The following is a 25,731-nucleotide window of genomic DNA, read 5'->3' on the forward strand; positions in this document are numbered from 1 at the left end:
TTCATTTATTTGTTATGTTTCGGAAAATTTGTACAAATTTGACGGTGCGTGCATGAAAAATATCTGTTGTTGATTTTGGTGCTCACTGCTGAGTTCACGGTCCTTGGTAGAAGATAAACCTGGATCTGTTTCTCCGGGTTATGTAGACAGGATGGACACCGCTTTCATGGCTCATGAACTCAAGTTCAAGTTTCGAAAGGCAGCATCAAACTATGAGCGTTTTTGTGACTTAAAAATCTTTAAATTAAGCTGATTCGGTGCTAGTTTTAAATTTACAGTGCACATTTTTCTTCTAACACCTAGATGTTCTTAGTTTTCTAGTAAAATTTTTGGTTATGACATTATACGAGGTTTCCGAATAGAGATGATTTGATTTCTAAGTGTCGTTTCGGCCACTTTTAATATGTATTATATTCAGTAATGTTTACAATCTCATTATGGAAAAATATACGCAAGAACAACGTTTACTAATTATTAAATTTTATTATGAAAATGATTGTTCTCCAATTGCAACTTTTCGTGCGATTTTGCCATTTTATTGTTGTAATAATCGTCAATGTGTTCTCACTATTTGTCGAGTTGTTGAAAATTTTGATCTTTATATATATATTGTATATTTTCTTTACAAAATGGTCAAGTACCAATGAGGCAATGATCCGCTCGTAGTAATCAAATTTTGCCGCCGTTCAGTAAGTGTTTTTGAAGATCCCAATTTGTCAATTCCACGCCGTTCTCAAGAATTGGAACTGCCTCGAACTACACCCTAATGGATTTTGAGAAAAGATTTATCCGATTGATTGCATCCGTAAAAAATTGTCCTCACTCAAGAACTGATCCAATGGCTTGACCACCGTAAACGTCGGGAATTCGCTGATTTTGTCTTGGAACAACTTCAAAATGATAACGATTTTTTTTTTAAAAAGTAATCTCAGATGATGCCACAAATAAATCCACAAATTATTCATGAACAACCATTACAGTCACCTCAATTGACAGTCTGGTGTCGTTTTCGGTCTGGTGGAATCATCTATTCGTACTTCGAAATGAAGCTATTGACACCGTTAGTGTCAACGGAGAGCTTTTTCCGTTATTGTTGATCTTGATAACATCTGGTTCCAACAAGACGGGGTTATGTGCCTCACAATACGTGCAACAACCGAATTTTTGCGAAAAAACTTTGGAAAGTCGATTATTCCAAGAAACTGGGACATTGAATTGCCACCAAGAAGTTGTGATTTAAAAGCATTAGATTACTTCTTGTGGGGTTATTTGAGTAATAAACCAGATTCTCTTCAAGCTTTGATATTGAACGTGATATTAAAAAAAATACTGGAAAATTGCGTTCATTGAATTCGTTTACGTGTCCGATTTGTACTTCCCACTAAATAAAAAATGTTTGAATTTTTTTAAGCAAATATTGTACTTTTTTAAGAAATCAGTCACTCTTATTGGAAATCCTTGTATATTTGCCTTTCAAAGAACAATTTATTCTTCTTTTGGCATACTATAAATATTTTATTGGTGATGTCCGCAAAAAATGTTTGAAATCTGTTAGATGTGTAAAAATAGGAAAAAAAACTATTTCTGGTATTTTCCTCTTTACAAAATTCACTAAATTTTAGGAATGTTATTCGAATTAATAACCTACAAATGGCAACTTTGCCGAAAGAATGTGTATTATAATAAAAAAGGTGTTTTTTAGTATCTATTTTGGTATTTATGTGGTTTCTTGGCTAATTCTAACAAATTTTTTGGAAGCTTAAAAGCTTGCTTAGTACCCAAAGTAAAATTTATAATAAAAGCGGTGCTTTAGACCGAAATTTTTCACATATGGCTTAAATAATTTGGCAAAAACTTGAAAAATATTTTTTTTGGGTTGGTTAGTTCAAAAATTATTTGCTCCGTTTTGTATTTGATGAAATGCTACTTTTTAAATTCATGAATGTGTAAACTTTGTTCATCCAAAGAAAAAAGTACCTTTGATCCATTTCTTACTTCTATTATTCGTCTACTTATCAACTGATAAATGGCTTATTTTTATTAAATTGTTTTTAATGAGAAGCTTTGGGAAAAATATTATGTCTCATTAAAACTTCTCTCGGCGTTTCTAAAAGACTTACCGGCCGGAAAAAAACAAATTTTTCTGAAGTGTTTTGAAGATGTTTTTTTAATAAATAAAAAATGTATATTTACAGAATATAATGTATTTCATAATCGGACATTTATTTTGAAAAACTGTGAGGGCTTAAATTAACCCGAATCGTAGAACCAAAAATATCTATTGTTATTATAGATCAATACAAGCAATGATCGAAGGGCTAGTCAAACGTTAATAGTTGTTTTAATCATTGTTTATTTATTTATTGACAAATTTAAGTATACAAAAGTGATGTCGACTAATTATTAAAATAAAAGTTCAGACATAATTGTCTTAATTATGACGATTATAAAATCCATTTGAAGAAAAAAATTAAGGGTGATCCTTTTCGACTAGTAATTGGTGAATGAGTAGCGCGATGTTTTGCTTCAAGGTATGAATCGGGTTTGTTCGCATAGAATTTAGACTTTACATATCCTTACAAGAAAAAGTTTATCGGTCTCCGATGTGTTCTCTCAATAAATCCATTGATTGATGTGATGTGTGGGAAGGGACACCGTCTTGTTGAATTCAAATGTCGTCGAGATCACAAGATTCAATATGAGGCATCAAATAGTCGGTCATCATGGCGCGATAACGGTCACCATTATGGTTACGTTCTCAACGGTATCATTTTTGATGAAATAGGGACCGATGATCCACCAGTCCATAAACCACATTAAACCGTTGTTTTTGCTGCTTGGAATGACAGCTCTTGAATCTCTTCAGGTTGCTCTTCGTCCCAAATGCTCCAATTGTGCTTGTTTACATACCCATTGAGCTTGAAATTGGCCTCATCGCTGAAAAAAATTTGGCTCAAATACGTCGGATCGTCTTGGAACTTTACAAGAGCTCATAGAGCGAAGCGATATCGCTTGGGGACATCGAGCGGCTTCAGCTCTTGCACAAGCTGTATTTTTAACCCTTTCAATAAAACATCTCTACGTAAAATACGCCAAGCCGTTCCATACGTCAGTCCGAGTTGCTGCAAATGGAATCGACTCTCCACAGTCTTCGTGTACACTCAGCTAGGGCTGCTGTATTTTCTTCACTGCGTGCTGACGTGGGTTATTCGGTCGTATATTATCTAATAATGAATGCTGAGTCTCAAGATAGGTAATAGTGTTGCGAATACTACGCTCAGTAGGCCGATTATGCTGACAATGAGTTGAGCGAAGCGCGCAAAACATATTCTTTACAAAACGTGAATTTTCGTAAAAAAGTTGATCCATTTGTAAACGTTGTTCAGGCGTAAGTCCTTCCATGATAAAATGCCAAACAATACTGGAAAAAGTAGCTGACGGTTTGACACGACTCATGCAGCGTGATGAAACTGCACACCACACTGTGAAACGAAGTGGATGGAATTCCGTCTCATGGAGTATCTGTGGGTTGGAAGCACTCCATGTTCGACAATTTTGTTTGTTTATGTTGCCGTTTAAATCGAAATGGGCCTCGTCGGACATGAAAAAACAGTTCAACATGTTTCCATCCTCTTCCACCATTTGAAGCATCTTCTGGCAAAATTCCAAGCGAATCGGCAAGTCTGCAGCATTCAGTTTGTTGGCCATTTGATTTTTATATGGGAATAAGTCCAAATCTTAGTGCATAATTGACTGTAATGACTGCCTGCTTACAACCATTTGAGCAGATAAGCTTCTTGTCGAAACACGTGGATTGTTTTGTATGGCAGCAGCTACAGCAGCGATTGTTTCCTCCGTTCGAACTGAAGGGTTTCGATGGTAAGGTCTTCTGTTGACTGTCCCATGCTCGCAAAATTGTTTACAACTCTCATTATGGTCCATCTGCTCGGAAGATTGCCGCCAAACGTGCGCCCATACTCTCTTTGAACCGAAACTAGGGACTCCAGTGCGTGATAGCGGCGGACAATTCAAATTCTTGTTTCAGTGTCCCAGTTATCCATTTTTGTTAAATGTAAAAGTCAATCTGCAAAATAAATAAAAAAATTAACCAGATTCATTAAATAGAAAAAAATCGTGTTAAGATGTCAAGTCGATCGATCCAGCCATTTCGGCAGAAATTTTCCTAATCGATAGACGAGTTTAAAGTTTTGGGACCATTTTACACTAAGTGAAAAACAGCAGTCGAAACGAGTGCTAAAACATTATTAATTTGTTTGAAACATCTTTACCACATCTTATGTTGATTAAGAACCTGTTTTTATTGTGTTTTAGATAGCAAGAGTGGCCAGTAGAGTGTGTAAATAAGTGAAAAATGTTATCCCCGAAGTTGCCAGTCAATATCCCTCACGTTGTAACTCTTAAGTTTGTCACAGAGTTTGTAACAGTAAAAATGGAATGTCGGTGACCATATAAAGTAGTTTTTATATATAAATGATCAAAGTGGTGAGGTGAGTTAATTTAGCCATGCCCGTCTGACTGTTTCTTGTTTTGGCACGATTCTTATTATCTACTAAAGATACACTTCTTGTTTTGTGTCGTCATCGTGGCGGAATCTGTTGGGTACTCCCTGAAACAGCCATGGTTAGATAAAAGTCTCCTCGTGTTGTCTCTTAATCCATCTTGGTACGTTCTTAATGAGCCTATGCGTTCATCATCCTTTTTCTGCCCTATCCCATTGTCTACTCGTCAGTCGTTAAACGCATATTCATCGATTTCGATTTTTTTATTGGCTCTACTTGGCTCGGAAGACTTTAAATCAGGCGGCATAGGATCAGATATGATACTGGCCGCTTAATGTGTATTGTCTCTCAGTTCTCCCCAAGAAGTTGCAATTTTTATCAATCAAAATCAAAATAACAGTTGGACCTGCAATAGGAATTATAGCTAGTCAGTTCTATCACTAATTTTCCATGTTTTCAATATTTTGACTTATAAGTTTTTAAATACTTTTTTTAACTCTTAAATTGAGATTGTGAGTCTATTACTTGTGCAAACGAATCGCTTATGATATTCAAACATTTTTTAAGAACAAAAAAATCATTCAGACATAATATTATGTACCGATGACATATAATATATTTATGTCATACGATGTTTACAAAGAGTGTTGAAATTGTTTCATATTTTCGTAAACCCTCCATAATATCTTCATGTTCATACGCCGTTCGTTTCATAAATCTAACTTTTTAAAGAAATGAAGTGGATACGATTTGATATCTTGCTATTTTGGTATCAAAAGAGCTTAATTCACATAAAAATTGTAATTATATTGGTTTCTGTTGCGTTTTTTAAATGTAATTTTCTAGAAGTAGTGAGTGTTTTTATCACCATTCTGGTGCTAATTGTCTTGGTTTGGTTAAAAAATGTATCCGAAATATTTTTATTTTTAAAGAATAGTACAGGGAATGTCAAACCTTTGATTGTATCTCTAAAATGAAAAGCTGCTCATTAAATTCCTTCAGCTATTCTTTGGTAAAAGTCTTCTATCGCAAGATTAAATAACTTGTCAGAAATGCTATAAAGTATTTATTTATATTTATTTGATCTGGAAGTATATAGAATGCACTTTGTTATTTAAATATCGATCATAAAAATGTTGATATATTTGTTTAAGGATTTGTGTCAAATTTTGCTAGTGTATTCAGTAAGGTTTGCCGTTTCATTTTGGTACAACGTTTCGAAATTTACCAAGACTATGAAGCACTTTCACGTCCTCCAAAAATTCACAAAATCACGTAAAATTTGACGTATGGTGCAGATTGTGCGACGGCATTATCGGACCTTATTTGTTTCGAAATGAGGCCAGAAATGTCGCTTCTATGATTATCAATATAACACGATGTTGATTGACTCTCGCTTGATCGAGATTTCATGGAATTCAAGACCTATAAATTACTTTCTCTGGTGTTATGTTACCGTATGCGCTGGCTCATCCCCACTCGACGACGACCGCTTCCGATCAACACGTTTTCGAAATATGCAAACATCGAAATTTTTGTATATCCGTGTTTTTTTTTAGTGGATCCAATGGTTTTTTTTTTTTTTTGTGTAATGTTCAGCTCCTTGACAATCGAAGCAGTGCTTACATGACGGTCGATTTCCATTATACCCGAGACAGACATTTAGTAACAATACCATATATGGTACAAATGCCATATGTGTATCACCAAATACTAGCAAAACAATACTATGATGTTTGATTGTGGTATTTGTATAAAGCTTTTCGAAATATTCTGTCAAAATAACTGAAAAAATTAATTATTGAAATGAAAACAAAAATTTTCACAAGGAAATGTCTCATTGTATGTGAGGATTTTAGAGAGACTTTAACCAAATCGCTTTTTTGCGATGAATTGCACTTATTTTCTCCATAACACGCATCTATATATGTATTTATTGTTTACAATTTTTTTTAAATATTTAATGCCCATGAAACAAAGCTAGTATTTGAGTTTACTACATTGCCATGTGTGTCACCAACGTAGTAAACAGGATACCATGATACCTATGCTATGGTATTGTTACTACATGTCTGTCACGGATATTATTAGATGAAGCAATACAAATATCAAAATAAAAAAAAATTGCTAAGAAAAATATATGTTTTTAGAAACAAAACTGATTCTCCATTCATAAATCGTTACAAGACTTTCTTTAGCAGCACATAACTTTTAGAAGAATCAATATGAATTAAAGTTTAGAAAAAATAAATTTCGAATCATTGAATAAAGTGTAATGTAAAGCTACAACTTTGTTTAATGTGCGGTTGCTCCATATTGTGCTGAATTCACCGTCGTTATTTGAAACTCAACTTATTCACGTTTTTTTAATATTTAGAGCAACTATTTCAGATCATTATCGCTATTCACGTTGCCATGCTAGCAATTTGAACAGAAGATTTTTTATTAAAGGGGTTACACAATCACTTGCAAGTCGGAAATTAAGGTTTTTTTGTTTTTTAAATGGCGTATGGGATGTTAATTATTATTCGAAAGAACATTATTTGCCATTTATTTTTTGAAGATTGGTTGTTTCAAATGTTGTCCACGGCTACGTCTCAGATGGTCCATCCGTTGAGTCTAATTTTCGGTGAGTCGTTCAAGCATTTCGACTGGTAACTGGCGAATACTGGTATTGTTTCAAGGCGTGAACCGAAGACAGATTGTCCGCATATACTTTAGACTTTACATATCAACACAGGAGAAAGTTCTCAGAAGATATTACACGTTCTAGGTGGCCTATCGACCGGCCCAAAACGTGAAATTATCCCTTCACCGAAGTTTTCTCTCAATAAATCTATTGATTAATGCCATCTGTGGGATGTGGTACCATTTTCTTGTTGAAACCTGTCGCCGAGGTAACGAGCCTCAATTTCAGGCATAAAATCGTCGGTTATCATGACGCGATAACGGTCACCACTGGCGATGTTTCTCACCTACGATTCCACCGACCTAAAAACCATATCAAAGCGTTGTTTGTTCTTCTCGGGTTTGAACCAGAAATGAGCATCATGCTAAACACAATTTGGCTCAAGTTTACTTTACAGATCGTGAATTTTCGTAATCAACTTGAAGTTGTCAAACTATACTGAGCAAAAATAACGTGACAGCTTGATACAGCTTCCGCGTGATCTGTCAAAAAGCGCATTGAAAAAAGTACCTCGTTTTGGATCACCCTATATTTTTGTGAGCCGACGACACTGAGTAAAAAAGTCTAAGAAATACGTTCATATATCCGAAACCTTATCAAATTTTCGGAGAATATTCTCAAATGTATGCACATTCGAAATATGCAAAAATAAGGAAATAGACTTTTTATAATTTACATGCATACCGTAGTACGTGGGAACTCGCTTTATGTGAATTAGAAAGTAGTGATACATATCCAGACCATATTCTGCATAAAATGAATACTTGCTCTCAATCACGTGTACGCGATATTTCTGTATATAATACAGTTGGAACTAGACTAGGGATTTATGTTTATCCTCTTTACATGAACTGCATTTTTGGCGCTAAGAGCTTTACTTTCTCATTTAGGCAAGATGACGTTTTTCCTTTATTTTCCTACTATTCACCATGAAGTCATTGATTTGATTATACGTTTATCGGCCGAGTTGTCGGCTGAAACAAAATACATAAAGGATGTGTGAAGACATGTGGTTGTCAAGAAGAAATAAAACACATATAATTTAAAATTTTCGATTTATTATAAGTTAAGAGCCTGCTATTATAAAATAAATGATTTCGGGTAAGTGACAGTCTCGGTTGGCTTGAATAAAATCCAGCCCAATTTTTGGCAACTTTTTGCAACAAATAGCGCCATGTCAGCAATCCTGGCCGAATATTCTATTATAATGCTTCAATCGTCTCGGGCTTATCCTTATCTGCGCAGACAAACGACTTCGCATTAACACAAAAAAAAAAAAATAGTCCAGCGGTGTTAGATCAATCAATCTTCGAAGCCAAAAGCCCTTGAGGCGAAATAGTGTGCTCACTAAAAATTTTATTCAATAAAATGGTTTTTTCGTTGGAGGTCAAAGTCTTCCGATTAAGGCAAAAAAAGTCATTAATATTATGACCGGCTTTATTTTTGAAGAAATAGGGACCACTTATTCCCTCTGCGCATAGAGCGCACCAAAATGACTTTTTGAGGATGCAAAGACGTCTTGTGGAATATCATCACTCCAAATGCGACGATTGTATGGATCTTTTTATTAACACACCCATTAACCAAAAATGGTAAATTTAAAACAAAATTTTTTGTATAAAACGCTATCGGTAGCTACCTCGTTTCCATTCCATTCACCGAACCTGCGCCGCGTTTGATGTTCGTTCGTTTGTAAGTTCACTAATCAAGATATTTCTACAAAACCTTTCATTTGTTGTGCTCGATGGCGGATGAAATCATTCAGGTCTTCTTCGATAATCTGCTTCACAGTGTATATTGTACAAACGTATTCGAAGATACTAGTCCACTAGAGTAAAACCAGTGCAAACTGATTCATGGTCCGAAAATACGGCTCTCCGAGTGTTAGACCTAACGAGCAAATTTTGATCGCGAATCGAACCATTATTTTGGTAACGAATTTGTAGGATTTGCAAACGCTTTACCAAAGTAAATCTGTTCATTATGAAATGGTAAATCAAGTTGAGTATAATTTCATTAACAACTATCAAAAAACATCAGTCATACGTCTAAAAAACAACAGTCCATCGGTTTTAACTACACTACCTACACTAAATTTTTGAGAAACAGCCTCAAACCATGAGAGAACATCCTCCATACTGCACTTAAGATTATATGAACTGTGGTTTTATGCGATCAGAAGGTTTACACCACACTCGCTTGCGTGTTCTTTTAACTCCTTAGCTCGAAATTGAATTCATCGGACCAAATTACTTTATCTCAAAATGTGGTTGGCATATTTATATATTGTTTTACAAACTCTAGTCTTTCCGAATCGAAATGGAAAATATGGGTCGTTTTTTTGCGACATAGTTTTTAAACCTAGATGTTCGTAGTTTCCTTTGTATTGTACTAAAGGAAACATCTAAACCAAAACTTTCGACATAAAATTTCTGGGTTTTCAGGACCTTTTCTTAGTACAAGTCGATCAGCGTGTATAGAACTTTTAGACTTTGGACCTCCACCGTATTGAGTCTTGTATGACTTCCTTCTCTTGAAGTATCTTTCTTGCCTCTCCCTTGAAAATGGAATATTTTTCATATTCCCATCTTCTACAATTAAGATTCGATTATCTTCAGTTTTTCGTATTTTTTTACTAAGAAACAGAGCAAAAAAATTCTCTTAATTGAAATTCTCTTAATAAGTGCAAATTTATTAAATCTGTAGTAAAATTCAGTTTATCTTGGAAAGATAAAATGCCAAGCAAGACTGAAAAAATTAGTCCTTGAGACGACTCACGAGTGATCTGTCAAAAAGAGGCTGGATAGAAGATGTCTAATGTTGTTTAAATATGTACTGAATTAAAACCATTTTGCTATAGTTTTGTCCAATGTGATTCCCTCTAAATTGTCAAGTTTACGAAAATTTAGTTGAAATATCCAAAACCTAAGCGTCTAATGATGTTTTTTGGAGAGTTTTTCGATTAACCAGGACTGATATTTTGAAGGACCGACCAATAGTAAGAATATTGGTTGTTTGTTGACATTTTTTGTAAACTATAAAAATCACCAAATATAGTTTTTCCGTTATTAATACCACAAATAAGGAATAAAATAAAATTATTGAACTATCGCGTCATGTCTAAGATGATCTTATTGTACAGGATCTTGCTGTCTGGTGCAGATAGGTCAGGTGACCTTGGCGACCAGCGTAAAGTGGATTTTCTTGATATTAATTTGTTTTCAAATTTTCACAGTTACTGTTATGCCGTTTTTATCAAAGAAGTGTGGCCCTCTACTCCATATAGTAGAATAATGAGTAACTTATAGAGTTTGGTCTGTGTTCGTCGAGAGAGGACTTTACTACTCGATTAAAACGATCAATCAGAGCACTCATAGATATTTTATGTTAGTTATAGGAATGTTCTTCAGCACCACGGTTACGTGGGATATCATCATAAAATGCTTCTTTCATGTTGGTTTTCAGTTTTCAATAGAAAATGGTCACGTGTTTATAGTTCAGGCGAATTTGATTGCTTAAGGCGGTTTATGAGAGAAAATTTTCCATCAATAACGTTCACTATTTTGGTCTTCATTTAATTCGCCTAGAACAAAAGGTGCACATACGTGTATTATACTTAAATCTTCAGTTAAATCAAACTTGTTATTTGTGGAAGATATTCTAACATGAGCAACCGATTAATTATCATCAATATTTATTTTGTCGCCTTCAAAGTAATCCCCATCAGATGTAATACACTTATGCCAACGATTTTTCCACTGTTCGAGACACTTTTCATAAGCGCTTTTTGGGATGGTTTTCAGCTCCTCAAACTCATAATCTCTTGCCTCATCGGCAGTTATAATGCTCTCCATGAATGCGGGATTGAAATTCGCACGATCAAGCATGTGCAAAAATAACTGTTCACGATACTCTTTTTGAAAAGAAAATTAGTTTTATCGGGACGAGTCGAACAAAAACGTTTTTCATACCCAAAATTTCCACCAAAATCATTCGAACGGACTTGGGAGAGCTGTCGAGCTCTCTTGCCATCTCTCTAACACTTGCTTAACGTTTTTCAAACACCATGCCCTTCACTTTTTTAAAATTTTCATCACCTGATGAGATCATAGGTCATCCAGAACGAGATATGTCTTTAGCGATCTCTCGACCGTCTTTGAGGGTTTTGTAGCACTTGTAGGCTTTTGTTTTTGTTACAACTGAATCACCATAAGCTTTTTCCAACATTCGCAATGAAATTTGAGACAAATTCTTTGTTCGATATTTTTATCCATTGTAAAAATCACAACGCACTACTGAGGTGTACCGTACTTAAGCAGCTGATGTAATCAAACTAGTTGACAGAAAGCGCTCATATTTTGCTTATTTATTAAGGACAGTCCTGCCAACTTAGCAAAATACTTTTTATTGAAATATCATTTACCCGGGGAATTTAATTGCAATTTCCGAGTGCGTTTTTGTCTTAATGTATAGTATATTGTCTGATTAGAAATTGTTTAAATAACAAGCATTCAGGCCCCTTTGTTTTTGTGTTAAATTTCCAAAAGAATTTTCAATAACTACAAATCGGTGTCGATAATAAATCTTCGATTTGAGATTTTACTTTTCTCTGCCTTTTCTTGCCTTGAGCCTTTTCTTTGAATTTAACTCAAGAAACTAATGTGAATATAAAGAGGTATAATATTAGAATAGCTTGCTATTCAATCAGTATTTGATTATGCCTGCTGATTGTTCGATTCGTTCCCACTAAGTCTTGGCAATATCCGTTAAATATAGTGATTTTAATTTAACGATTTACAAGAAGAATTTATTCCAGCCAAATATAATTGCGGAAGGTAGTTTATGAGTGAAATCCGTTTTCATTACATTTCACTTTAATACTTGGAAATGACACGTCTAATTTAAAAGAAGCTTGGCCGCAGGGGGAATTTTTCTTGAAATTATAGTATGCCATAATCATCGCCAAAGTTTTGTATTCTCGGATTTTTGTTTTTTTCTTATCAAGTACGCCATAATCATCGGTGGGGGATTCTTATTCTCGTCTTCATGCAGGAGAAATTGTATTGGTGAAAGTGCGTGAAGGTTAGGAAATTCCGAAAACAAAACTACTGTAAATTAATCTCTTCAGTTTTAAAAACAGATTAAATAATTGGCTTATCTTTTCTTCAAAAACTATCAATAAAACATTATAAAATAGCATTTAAAAATGAAGACATCGTATTTGTCTCGTAATTGCATGGAATTGGTTGCTTAAGAGTTACCAAAATGATTGAATACCGCACAGCTTGTTTCGTTCCTGGTGTCTACTATGTAGAGAACACCTTTAAAAACAGGTTTTGGAACATTTTCAACACTTTGGAGAGTGTCGTTTGCATTAGTCAGCTAAAGAGCTGAATATTTGACATGTTTCTTGCAGAGTTTGACTGATCTGATGTTTCATAACTATTTTTATTAATATTATAGAAGTTTTTGTGGACATTGAAAAAAAAATTGATTTCACAAATTTCAAAACTTTATTTCTGGTGATGGAAAACATTTTTTGTTAGTACATATGTACTAATGTGAACAGGAGTGATGTGTCGCCAGAGCTTTGGCTTCTTCGGGTGCATGTCTACGTGGAAGGTTTATGCGTATGTATGTGTGTATGGATTGTGGTATAACTTTGATTTAAGATTGATTTATTAATTACGTTGGGCATCAGCGTAATTGCGGGAAGTCGGATTTACATACATACATATGTATGTGTAATATGCAAATGTGCATACATAAATATGTATGTTTGTATGTATATACTTAAGTATATACAAGCAAAGGTTTAACTCAAGTATAGACGAATGTTAATACCCCCGTTAAGCTGTGAATTAAATTCTCAAAACTCAATACTTGTGTGCAAGTCAATAAATGAGAAAAGGGCAATAGCAAACACGTCGAGGAAACCTCATAACGCAAAGCGGTAAAATGTAAAACTGCACGGCACCGGCATTACATAAAAAACAAGGGCTGCCAATGGTACTAGCATAATGAGCCTACAAACACTACATTGCTATGGGTATCATACCTGGATATAACTAGTGTATCACATACAAAGCAAAAGCAAAAAGTATACATATATAATATGTATGTGTTAAAATTTTGTACGGCCATACATACATAAATAAATATCCGCGTGTATTTGAATTTTATTTTAGTTTACCACACCATATAGTTATAAAGGTGTATTGGCATGCCTAAACATACATACATACTTATATATGTAATTATATATATATTAAATGTACATATATATGTGTGTAGTGGCTGAGCTCTTATTTTAGTTTATGGTGTTGTTGGTTTTTGGTTTTTGCTGCTAAGATATTTGTTTTTACCTGAATGTATCGGCTACGCTACATACATACCCACATACATATATATATGTTTGATTGTAAGCATATGCATATGTATGTATGTTTGTCTGTCTGTCTGACTTAAAAAGTGCCACAATGATGAGCCAAGCACGCCGTTTTAACCCGAATATCATTGCTTTTGTTCAAGCTGCAGTAGTTGTAGTCTCACAACACAATGCCAGGTCGGTCTACCTGTCTCGCGCTCGGCTTTCGATCGAATACAACGTGGCTTCACTGAAGACACTTCACTGGTAGTTGTAAATATGTATACGTATGCCACTAATACTATTATTTTTATTTAATTTTATACATATTTTTTTCATTTCACCTATAATTACCTGTGTGAGTATATATATGTATTGGTAAACACATACATATAGAGGCGAAGACCTCCGGTAGAAATAGCAACTGACCATCTTAACAACAACAAATAAGCCAAGCCATACTGTTAGGTGAGCTGAGACCTGAGACGCAACCAAACGAGACAAGTCCAGACGAAGTAGTGTACGGCGCTCGTCGTTATACACACACACACACACACACATATACGTATGGATTCGGGTGCGCACAGCAAAAAAAGAGAGCGCGGGGAGCGCCGAGGAGCAGCAGTGTAGTAGAAATGAGCGACGACGGCGGAGACGCGCGACATGACTACGCAACTAAGTGCCAAGTCGAGGTTTTGAAATTGGGTTTTGGATATTTTCTTGTCGTCTTGTCTTTTCTTTTGCTTCAGTATGATTTCTCATTCAGTTTGGTATTCGTCAAAGTCGCGACGGACATACCAGCGTGGTAAAGTTTCAAACAAGCATATCAAATACTCGGTGTCAACATACTACTAGCACTAGCTCTAGCCATCATATAACTAAGTCTTAATTGGAATTCTATTTTCGAAAACTTACTGGAAGTTTGAAAACTCGCAAAAAAATTACATGTGTCGGCAGAAAAGCGTTTTGTTTTTGCTTTTTTTTTTTTTGAGTTCGTGTTGTGATTTTGCTTTGCAAGAAAAGTGCGAAAATTGTGTAAAACGGTTTTAAAGACACAAAAAATAATATTCACATTAAAAATAAAATTGACAGCAACGCGGCCAAGTGGTAATGTTTTATATAAAAAAAAATCAAGATTTTTGTACATTATACTGCTTGCGTTTATTTGTAATTTTTTTTTTTTTGTTTTTGAGTACTCATTTTTTACTTCTTAAAGGCATTTTTTGTGTGTTACACACTGTAGTCACATATGCTTACATATATAGTTGCATTATTATGCGTTCATCCTAGCCGCCGCATGCAAACACATGTCTATCCATCCATCTATAAATTTATCGAGCTGGCCTAGTCGCCCGACTACCTGTCGACCTGTTAGCCTGCATATCTTGCTTGCCTTGGCTGACATTGAAATTTGCTGCAGTAAAATTATAGTACTTGTTTTTAACATCATCTCCTTTGGTTTAATGTCTTTGAATGCATGGACAGCATATCGGCATTGCTGCTGCTGCTGCTGCCGTTACATACATATATATATATATATATATGTCTATTGTACATTTGTATGCTACACAAACACTATTGATGCCGGCTTGGTTACAACCACTATCTATATGGGGACTCTACGTAGGTCTAGTATGTTCAGTTATACCATAGCTATGCTTTTTAAGGTGCCTGAAGAGTCTCTTTGGCACAAACACTGACTGGTGGTTTCACGCGCAATGCACTCACCTTACCCCGCATAGTGCATACTTGTTGATTTGTGTCTTAGTTTTGTCCGTTTAAGTCAGTTGCTCAAGTGGCGCGAGCAGACAGACACACACGCGAAGAAGACGAGTTTTGGACGGTCGGTCGGGCGGTCGGTCGTTTGGTCATGTCTTCGGTTCATTCGTTTGGTTGGTTGGTTGGTCGGTTGCCACGGCATACACCTTGCCCAGGCTTTCTGGCAGATTTCTTTTATTATTATTATCAGCATATTTTCTTGTTTTTTTTTCATTCTTATTTCTTGTATTTGTTTTATGTTATTTGATTTCTTTGCATACTCTCATACTACGTCTTGTGTGCGTTTATTTTATGTTTTTTTTTTTTGCTTGATTCGCGACTTTTGCGTTATCTTTTCCGCATTTTTCGTAAGTTTTCCTTTCGTTTTGATTTTCTAAACACAATTCGTTCTTTTTATGAGTTTCAATAACATTTATGCAGCGTTTGCACGCTTTGCACGCGCACCTTCTTCGAGTGATCTTATTGAAATTGCATAAAATACATACAAACATGCCTACATGTGTGTGTGTGTATGTCGCAGTGACTTTGGTGAAAGTGTGCACGTATTAGTCACAGACAACAGCCAGTGTTTGCTCAATAAGAAAATCTACACACATACACACATGCATATAAATATTGACGGTATTCAAAGCAATCGATTGCATATAGAAGGTGCATTCATCATAATATTGCACACTTCCTACATGTTTTTGTTGCTGTTGTTACAAATACAAAATTTCACTTGATACATTGCAATGGTCAAACAAAAGCAAAAAAAATAAATAAAAAAAAAACACATTAAAAAAAAATGAAAATTATGCGTGTACGATCGAGCCACCATTTTGTTGGCGTGCTGTTGTTTGTTGCTGCTCTCGCTGCTGTGCCATGCTGCTGTTGTTGCTGCTGCTGCTGTGTAGTTTTATGCTGAAACGCTGAAATCGCCGACTCTTCGTTTCGGGCTCAGCTAGCTGGCAGGCAAGCAAGCATTGCGTATGCGCCGTTGGTTGGCTGACTCCGGCTCTGGTGCTAGCTGTTTGGTTCGTAGGTTGGTCGTTTGGTTTCATGTGGTTGGTTACGTGGAGTCATTGACGCTTCTCTGTGACTATGCGGTTGCTTCAATTGATATTGATTAATTATTTTCTACTCGTACGCAGCGTTTGCGCACAGCCAGCTGGCCGTCTTACAATCCGGTTCAACAACACATGCCCCAAAGCCATGGCGCACAACTAACCCAACGCTACAAATATGTACGCACATACATACCTGTGTATATACTTACATCCATACTTAAGCCAAACTCTTATGGCACATAGTGTACAATAATCCCAAAGCGTTACATTTCGTATTGAAATCCCATTAAATACACATATAATTCAGAAACATACACACATACATACATATGTATGCTTATGGCTATGTGTGCGAATTGATCACTTTCATAAGTTCATATGTATTGGTGTGACTGTCTTGCTGACGTTCACAGTAACGCAATATTTAGGTCTTCCTGCGAAACAACCGACCACAATTCATTTCAATAATTTTGTGAAGAAAACTTAAGAATCGCCATTGAGCTGTAAGTCCTTTTGACTTTTTTTATGCTGCACATAGTTTTGTGGTTTACTCACACCTCTACAAATATATATATATACATGCATACAGCTTTTGTTCATGCACTTACACACACAAGTACATAAAGTCAATAAAAAGTTTACATGCATTTTGCTTCCCTAATTTAAATTTTCATGTGCATTTACAGTGTGTCAGAAAAGTTTACGTGCATTTCAGCTCACAGCTTTGTCGTTTATATTTTATGTGGCGCTGCACTAATACGAACAAGGTCATGTACACAAACACATCTACATATAGCTCTTATAAATTGCATTCACTTCTTACATATTCTTTTAATTTTTGTATGCTTTCATACAAGGCCTCAATTTTGGTCGGTCAGTTTGTATGGCAGCTAGCTATTATAATGATTCGATCTGAAAAACTCGTTCAAGAGCCAAATGACTGGACTATTTCGTGAGATAACACGTTCACCAAACTTAGTTCTCAATAAATCTATTGTGACATTCGCTGTCCAAATCCATATCATCCAATTAGATTATTATTGAGCATTAGCGACTCCCATTCACAGGAAGAAGTACGGCCAATGACGCCGCTTTCCCATTAACCACACCAAACCATAATTTATTCGGAATGCACTGCAGTCACCATTGGAGTACGGGTGGATTGCTGCCTGACCAATAAAGCTTATTTTTCTTATTGACGAAACGAGCCTCATCCCTGAAGATGATTTTTCGATGAAAATCCGGATCATTTTCAAGTTGTTGCTCAGCCCAATTCACGAACATACGACGATTCTGGTGGTCAAGCGGCTAAGGATGTAGGCCAAGATCTTTTCGCAAAGTTGCCACAACGACATCACAGAGATTCGGAAGGCTTGAGAACGACGTGTAAGAGACTGATTTGGATCTTCCTTAATTGATGCGCTAGTGGCAGCAATATTCTCAACGCTACTGTCCCTATAGGTCTACTTTTGTAGTGTCTCTATTGAAAAATCCGTTATATGTATACTTAATAGGCCCTCATCCTTTTCCTTCTGCATGTTAAAAACTTCGTGGCAGGTTTAATATTTCCTCCTCAGGACATAAAATTGAAGAAGAAAAAAGCTATTACAGTGATTCCATAATATAGCGTTCGGTTCTAAAAAATATAACTGCTGTTTTGGGATTTTCCAAAAACTTATTCCAAGTTTTATACGGCTTTTCGCCGTAGCATATAAGTTTTCTAACTAACAGAGAACTTTTTAGAGGTTATTTGAAATAAAACGCAGATAGTTGAAAGAAATTCTCACTTTGTTGGTGAATAAGTTCGAAAAATCTAGTGAATTTATTTATTTGAACAAAATTTACGGCCATATGACCATATTACCAGTCCAATTTTGCATAACTTTCGGTAGCAAAGCCTTAGCTTCTAACAACGCGCTGAATGTTGGTTCCAATAAGTATGTTATAACTGACTTATCAGCCCAGATCATTGCATGACATCTCATCCTAAAAATGATGTCTGATGCCTCCAAATCTTTAATCTAAATTACCAATTAACAATTATTTTTTTCCAGTTTAATCACCAAAAAGTTGTTCTAATAGGTTATAATTTCTGGTGTTGCATTTATTGTTTATCCTGTTTCCTGCTGAAAAAGTCCCGAATCTCGGTTTAGCCGYTTTTAGTAATGTTGGTCACTGACTTTGAAAACACCATTTTGAGAAATACCTGGTTAAAATTTGACTTTGTACTTCCAAGCACTCTGAAACGCCTTTTTAAATTTACCTGTAACTTATAAAACTATACACCAATATTACTTTTAACATCTAAATCACTACATATAGAATTTTTTTTTTTGATTGAAGAAAACCTGAGCGTCTGTAGACCTTCTTTTTAATAGTTCTGACACGAAACACCAAAACTTGGCTTACTTCCGCGTCCTTAGTTTCAAGAACTTTCAAGTTTCCTAATTTGTGTGAAGTACTCTTTAAGTTTGTCGCACCTAACACGGTTTTGAAAATATATTTGTCCCATTTTTAAATGCTAATGCAGGATAAGTCTTTCTATGATTATTTGTAAAAAGTATGTAGAAAGTATTCTCTAAGAAATGCTCTTACTCTAAAAATACCGTATATGAACCAGTTTTTTCTAGATACTCATTCAGTTTAGCATCACTGCTTGTGCTTGATAAATCTTCTCAAAAGTTAATTGGTGTCGATAGATAGACACCACTATCGTGTTGTGAATCCGTGAAACGGAGTCTAACTTTTCACGTATGGAAATTCGAATTCGAAAAAAATTTTCACGAAAATTGATTTATATAAGTATTTGAAACAAAAATAAAAAATCAGTTCAAAGTAAATATTTCCATTTTTTTTATTAAAAGCCGAAAATTCCGATATTTCAATTTCTACTATGATACTTATAAAAATGTTCTCAAAACTAAACGCTATACAATAAAAACTCGATTTTTTTAAAATAAGTTTGTAATAATAATAGCGACATCAAAATATCTTCATTTAATATTTCGTGGCGTCTATATTATTTTTTATCACGGTTTTTATTCCTTCGGGCATGGAATCAACTAAGGACTGTTAAATTTGTATAGGGTATACCGTTATACCAAATGTCTTCCATTTTTCAGTCAAGGTCTGACAAAGTCCTTGGTCTCTTCTTGGTTATCCGCGCTTTCACGTTGTGCCAAAGGTTTTCAATGGGATTTATATCAGGACAGTTCCCCGGTCAGTCTATTGATAAAATACCCAATTGTGCTAATATTTTTTTATCGGAAAAAAAATTAAAATGTGTATTAACCATGTCTTTGTATAAATTAAATGTTAATAAATAAAAAAAAAAAATTACTTACCAATTTGGCTCAATGGCATGGCATAGAATCACCCTGAAAGATTATGTGCTCTTCAATTGAAGGAACCAGGTTTTCCTGTAAGATCTGTTGGTATTTAATGGCGTTAATATTTCCATTAATCAAGGTCAAATGTCCGACACCACGATAAGAAAAACAGCCCCAGATCATCCGACTCCCACCCTTCCTGACGGTACGTTTGACACACTCATTACTGAAAAGTTCACCAACTCTTTTGCGAACGTTCGATATTCTGTCTGAAAATCCTTTAAATCTGTTCTGAATACTAATCCGCTAAATATAGTGGTGTACCTTGGTAGTAGTCTTCTTCGGGCGTCCTGAACCCGTTTTGCGTTCTAAAGACTTAGGCTTCGCATATTTCTGAAGAAAAGCTCCGACAGTAGTTTTGCTAAATTGTACTTTATCACTAGTTTTACGTATACTCAAGTTTAGCGGTCGCAAAGCCAATATTGTGGCTTTATCAAGTTCAGTCAATTCACATTTCATTTTCTTTGCAGCCATGTGTATACTGTATACTCAGGAATATAAATAATAGTGTTTTATTGTAGCTGAATAATGAGTTGCTAAAATAAATACTTACTTGTATAATAAAGTTTGATTTGTTAACACTACATCGATTTAAAGTCACTACAACTAAGTGTCCCTTTTTTTTTTTTTTTTTTTTTTTTTTTTTTTTTTTTTTTATTTTTTTTTTTTTTTTTTTTTTTTTTTTATTTTTGTTTTATTCTATTTTTTTTTTTTTTAATTTTTTTTATTTAATATTTTTTGATTTTTTTACGATATCTGACATCCATTCCTTGTTTTTAGTGTTGTAATTATTACCATATAATATTTGTTAATTTTGCTCCAAAAATAATTATAAATTTAGTTACCAATTTTCAAAATAATTAATCATAAAACCAATCAGCGAAATAATTATATATAATTTCTAATTTTCCTATAATTTTACGTTTCATATTTGTTTCATAAAATTCGTGGATTACTCGAAAATCTGCTTCACCGTTATCCCAAAGGTGCGTTTGCTCAAGAAATAATAGCGCTTAATTAAGTGAATATTGAAAAAGAAATCAATTATGCAATATGTATGAACTCATTGTGCTGTATATGACATACTTACATACAAACAAACCCACACGCATGCACACACAACGCTACACCTTGCTGCTTGTAATGATCAATCTATTATATAATTTCGTTTTTCTTTCTACTATTTTTCTCCATTTCCGAAATGTTATCCTTACACAACAACAACAATAACACAAGTCATACGATCACAGTGGGTTACAAGCCGTCTAGCATAGAGGAGAGGAGTAAAGCGTACCAAAAATAAATATTTATTATTAGGCCATTCTATTTTTAGAGATAGTACCTGCTTGAATGGTTGTCCACTTCCAACATATGATACAGACACACATACAAATGCATGCACCCATATGTTGGAGTGTGTGTGACGCGTGTGTGCGCTTGTAAACATGTTATGCATACTGACAAGCATTTAAAGTGGACAGGATCATGGTCAAAGCGTACACGGTTACAGCATACCCAAGCCCATAGCCCCACCATAGATATGGAGTAAAACGCTATAACGCGTAACCTGTTCCATAAACCTGTACCAGCGCGTCTAGTAGTCAGTAATGTAAGTATGGTAGTCGGCTAGTCACTTTTCTGGGCCACGGTTTTTCGTTCCACACAACTATATATTATATTATGTACTATATACATATGTATAAATGTTTGTGGTCATCATGTTACTTATGCGACGCGCAGAGAGCATTATACCAGTTCGACTCCTTTTGCGGCAGTTAATCAAATTAAAGCAACGTCGGCGCATAACTGTTAAATTTTCTATGTTTCATTTTCTTTTTTCCTTTCGTTTTCCTTCGTCTTTTATTATGCCAAGCGTGTACATAAGTTTATTAATGTTAAGGTGAGCGTTTCATGGCTGGTAGGGAGTGGTGTCCTTTTCGACATTCCTTCGTTAATTTCGTTAATTTGTCCGAAATTTATAAAATGTAATATTTTTGGTGGTGAAAAGGGTTTAAAAGTAATTTTTAAATTTCAACTCGAAGTTTATATTAAATTTCTCGAGATAGAGAACACAACAATCTTTTGATATCTGGGTCAGAGCTTTGAGAAAATGAAATTAAAAAAATAAAATAAAATTAGAAAAGAAATTGGTATGCTGCCAATTGTTAAAGCCACTATATATTTATTACAAAAAATTCTATTTACAAAAAATATTGAACCTCTTAAGAGTGCTGGTGCTGGTCATGTTTTTAGGTTAAAAAAAACCCCCTAGAATTGCTACATTATCCGACTATTCAATGTTGCATTGGTCGTCAGATATTTTCTTTGATGTTAAAACATAAATAACAGCCATTGATACAATCTGGGTCAAAATTGGTCGTTTTGTTTTGAACTTTCTCCTTTGCTATCCAGCACCTACCATGCTGAGGGTAAAACGTCCTAGATGTTATACCTTCTTTAAACTGAGCTAATAATCTTTTATCGTTATTAGGCGTGTCAATTTATAATTGTCACAAAGCTCTTTGTGGAGACATGGATTGATTTCTGATGCGATCCTAAACGCTTGTCACATGACAAAGTAAAGATGTCGCAACTATCAAAGTGGGACCACGATTGCTGGGTTTAGCTTCCCTTAATAAGGGATTGTATTCAGTTAGAATGCCGAAACAAATTTTCCAGAATTTTTTCTCAGAAAACTTTTAAATTTTATTTATCAAAAAATTATTACACAATATCATCGTATATTTTAACTTTATTTTAAGTCTTAATATTGGTAAAAATATTTATTTGGAAAGGAACTACAGCTGATCTCCGGGAGCTCCCTTCAAAAACGACGTTTTGCGGTGACCACTATATCTCCGAACTGTATCCTCTGAATTTAAAAAACCAAAATGAAGGAATAAGCAAATTAAAATTTTTTAAAAAGATGACGGTTTATAAAATAATCGATTTTTCTTTTAAATTGTTTATAAAAAATATTTCTTTGAGAAAAAGTCTGTTTAATTACTAAAAAATAAAAAAATAAGGTAGTAGTAGCCGGTGTAGTCGTTTTCGAATAATGTTGGTCACCGACTTTGAAAACACCATTTTGAGAAAAACGCGTTTAAAGTTTGGCCTTGTACTTCCAAGTACGCCTTTTCAAATTTGAATGTAACTTGGAAAATATTCACCGGAACCAGATGAACTTTTCTGCGTGTATTCTTAAATATATGTAAATTAGGAAAATAAAATAAAAACAAATTTTGAAAAATCTAACTGTATACATATAAATAAATCGAATCATCGAATTTATATAAACAATATTTAGAAATTTGTGTTTACGAAAGTTTAACCTCTTATTTTTACATATATCTGATCCTTTTTCGCTAAAACATTTAAACTTTAGTTGTGTTAATCATTATTTAAAAAAATAATTTTATAAATATAAAATTTCCTGTAACCTCAGCATTAGCAGAATACTTTTCTCCGTTTTTTTTTTTTGTCTCGTTTCTCTGAGAACTATTCGAGATCTACATAAGTGGCACCGAACACCTGATTTAGTTTTTCTGCAGTATATTTCTTGACATGAAATGTTCCTCAAATACTTATAATTTTGTGCTTCGTCAGATATAATGCCGTTGCAGTTTCGTAGAGTCGTTTCGTTTGAATTTCCGAAATGTCAAAATAATGTGTTTGTGAAATCTTTACACTTGAGAATCAAAAGTAAAACAAAATACAATGAGTGTTACTCTTTTTCTTTTTATGCAATAAGTTTTGAGTTTTATGAGAAAGCGAAGCATTATTTATTTTTTTGTAGTTAGTTTTCACACACAACTTTACGGGGATAAATAATTAATTCCTTTGGGTCACCTTGCTAACCTCGGCTATAACCGAATAAGCGCTGTCTACGTCAATTAAGAAGATCAACCTTGCCTAAAGGTTCAGCTTGATATTTCACAGGTTCTAGAAAATACTTTTTTCTAAAATGACAATCAGTGATTATTATCCGGGAAATAGCAAAGTGGAAACACTTATGTATATTTAATTAAAAAAATTCAGTAAATAAAATTTGGCACATTGAATTTACATGTTAGTCGATAAAGCTATACAGTTTCGCAAATAAAATAGTATGTAGTTCGATTTGTATCAGAACGATATTGAAACTTCATCGAAAAATTGCCAATAAACTCATCCATATGTACATATGTACGTACATGTATCTGTGAGTGTGTGTATTTAGGAAGTTAGTCTAACTTTCACGTCGAGCTGGCTTATTCGGTCAAAGCGCTTCGTTTACTTTGAAGCAGCGACTTCCAAGTCTTTCTCTAATTATAAATTATCGACAGGGAAACACACACATAAGCACAAGTATATACACATACATAATAAGTATGAATATATAAATATTTTTAGTATATAGCAAATTAGATATTACGTATACATATGTATTTAGGTATGTATGCTTGTTTGTATGCTTGTCGGACTGCTGTGGCCATAACCATGACTTGATTTTGAGGTCAATAAACGACTGAGAACGCCGCTATGAAAATCGTCACTTTAGTTGTGTAAAACGCGTAGATTGGAAAAAGTAGCGATGAGTCTTCGATGGATATCGCTATTATGTGCCGAGCCGTGCCGTGCCGTGTTGTGTTGTGTTGTATATTTGAGTTTGTGAGAATTTAAACAAATTTCGCAATACGAACAGGTTTTAAAACGTGCAACAAAACTCCGAACACTCGCCGCGTCGCCGCTCACATTAGTTTTGTGCTCGTATGAAATGATTTTTGTATGACTTTTGCTCACAATGATCACCACCACATACATATTTAACAGACTATATGTGTGTGTATGTATGTTTTTATGTGAGTTCGGACATTCATAATATTTTCTCTGCGTTTCAATGAATTGAAAATGAACATTCAAACTCGAATTATTTTATGAGCATAAATGTGAAGGCACAACCGCACACACACAAGTTCATTTGCGCATTTGTTCTCTTCTACAGGTATATTTATTCACATATAAATTTGCTGGTATTGGTGCATACTGCGCATGTGTGTTAGTGTCTTTGCCGGTAATGACTTGATCGTTCTTTTGTGGTAAGCATTCGTAAGCGGCTGATGAGTGTCCGTCATGATTTTTATGGTTAATAGGGAAGTTAATACCCCTCTACAGCGTTGACAATTCACGCATGAATTATGTTTATACATATATTTGTCTATATATTCTCCCAATTACATAATTTGGCGCTGCTCATTACAGTAGCATCTAGAAGCTTTATTTGAGCACATTAATTAAAAGCCTGTTTTCCCAAAAACTGTTGTCCAAAATGAAATTACTTGAGCCGAGCAACGTTTTTATAGAGATGATTTGTTCCAAAGAAATCTATTATATCTATTTGCGTAAAAAATATTCCAATGGCGTTGTCGGTCCTATAGTTACATGTATAGCTTATGAGACTAAAAAAAGCTAAGAATGTGTTAGATCTCAAGATAACCTCTTTTTAATATGAAACTCTTTTCAAACACAAAATACTTCGTCGAGGTTTTAAATTAATGCTATCTACTTCATTTTGTTGAAAATTTCGTTTAACTAGCCCGTTTTTTCATATTTACAGCTCATGCAAATCTGTAGCATGCTCTCTAACAGTCCTTATGATCTCGTTTAATCACCTCCAATAGATAATAATAGGTTAGGTTACGTTTTGAGCTCATTCCTAACAGGAATCTCACTTGTACAGCTTAGAACACCGTTACGCTGTGTTAACCAAATCTCTTAAATAGTGTATCAAAGCAAAGCGCTTTCCCCCTAACACAAATTTGTCAAAGTCTTTGGATCTTTCATCGCATCTTCCTCCTCACAAGCTTCGACCCATCAATTCACTTCTTCTCCAGCGACTCCTCCCCAGCCATATACTATATCTCTCTTCGAGTCGAAAAGCGCTCTTTGCTGAAATTTG

General features: G+C 34.6%; 1 protein-coding gene across 12 annotated transcripts in view; it reads left to right on the forward strand.

Moving 5' to 3' along the window:
* Positions 1 to 25,731, forward strand: part of LOC108971220 (transcription factor GAGA) — a 51,864-nt gene that overhangs the window by 19,307 nt on the left and 6,826 nt on the right. Inside the window, exon 1 of one of the 12 annotated variants that reach the window (XM_018937130.1) lies at positions 15,387 to 15,468. The exons of the other annotated variants lie outside the window; for them this stretch is intronic. The gene's annotated coding sequence lies outside the window, so the exon portion shown is untranslated. Of the gene's footprint in view, positions 1 to 15,386; positions 15,469 to 25,731 lie in introns of those variants that run through there. 12 annotated transcript variants of the gene reach the window in all.

The sequence above is a fragment of the Bactrocera latifrons genome, unplaced genomic scaffold (assembly GCF_001853355.1).
Source record: "Bactrocera latifrons isolate USDA-ARS-PBARC rearing strain unplaced genomic scaffold, ASM185335v1 scaffold_33, whole genome shotgun sequence".
NCBI classification, from domain to species: Eukaryota; Metazoa; Arthropoda; class Insecta; order Diptera; family Tephritidae; genus Bactrocera; species Bactrocera latifrons.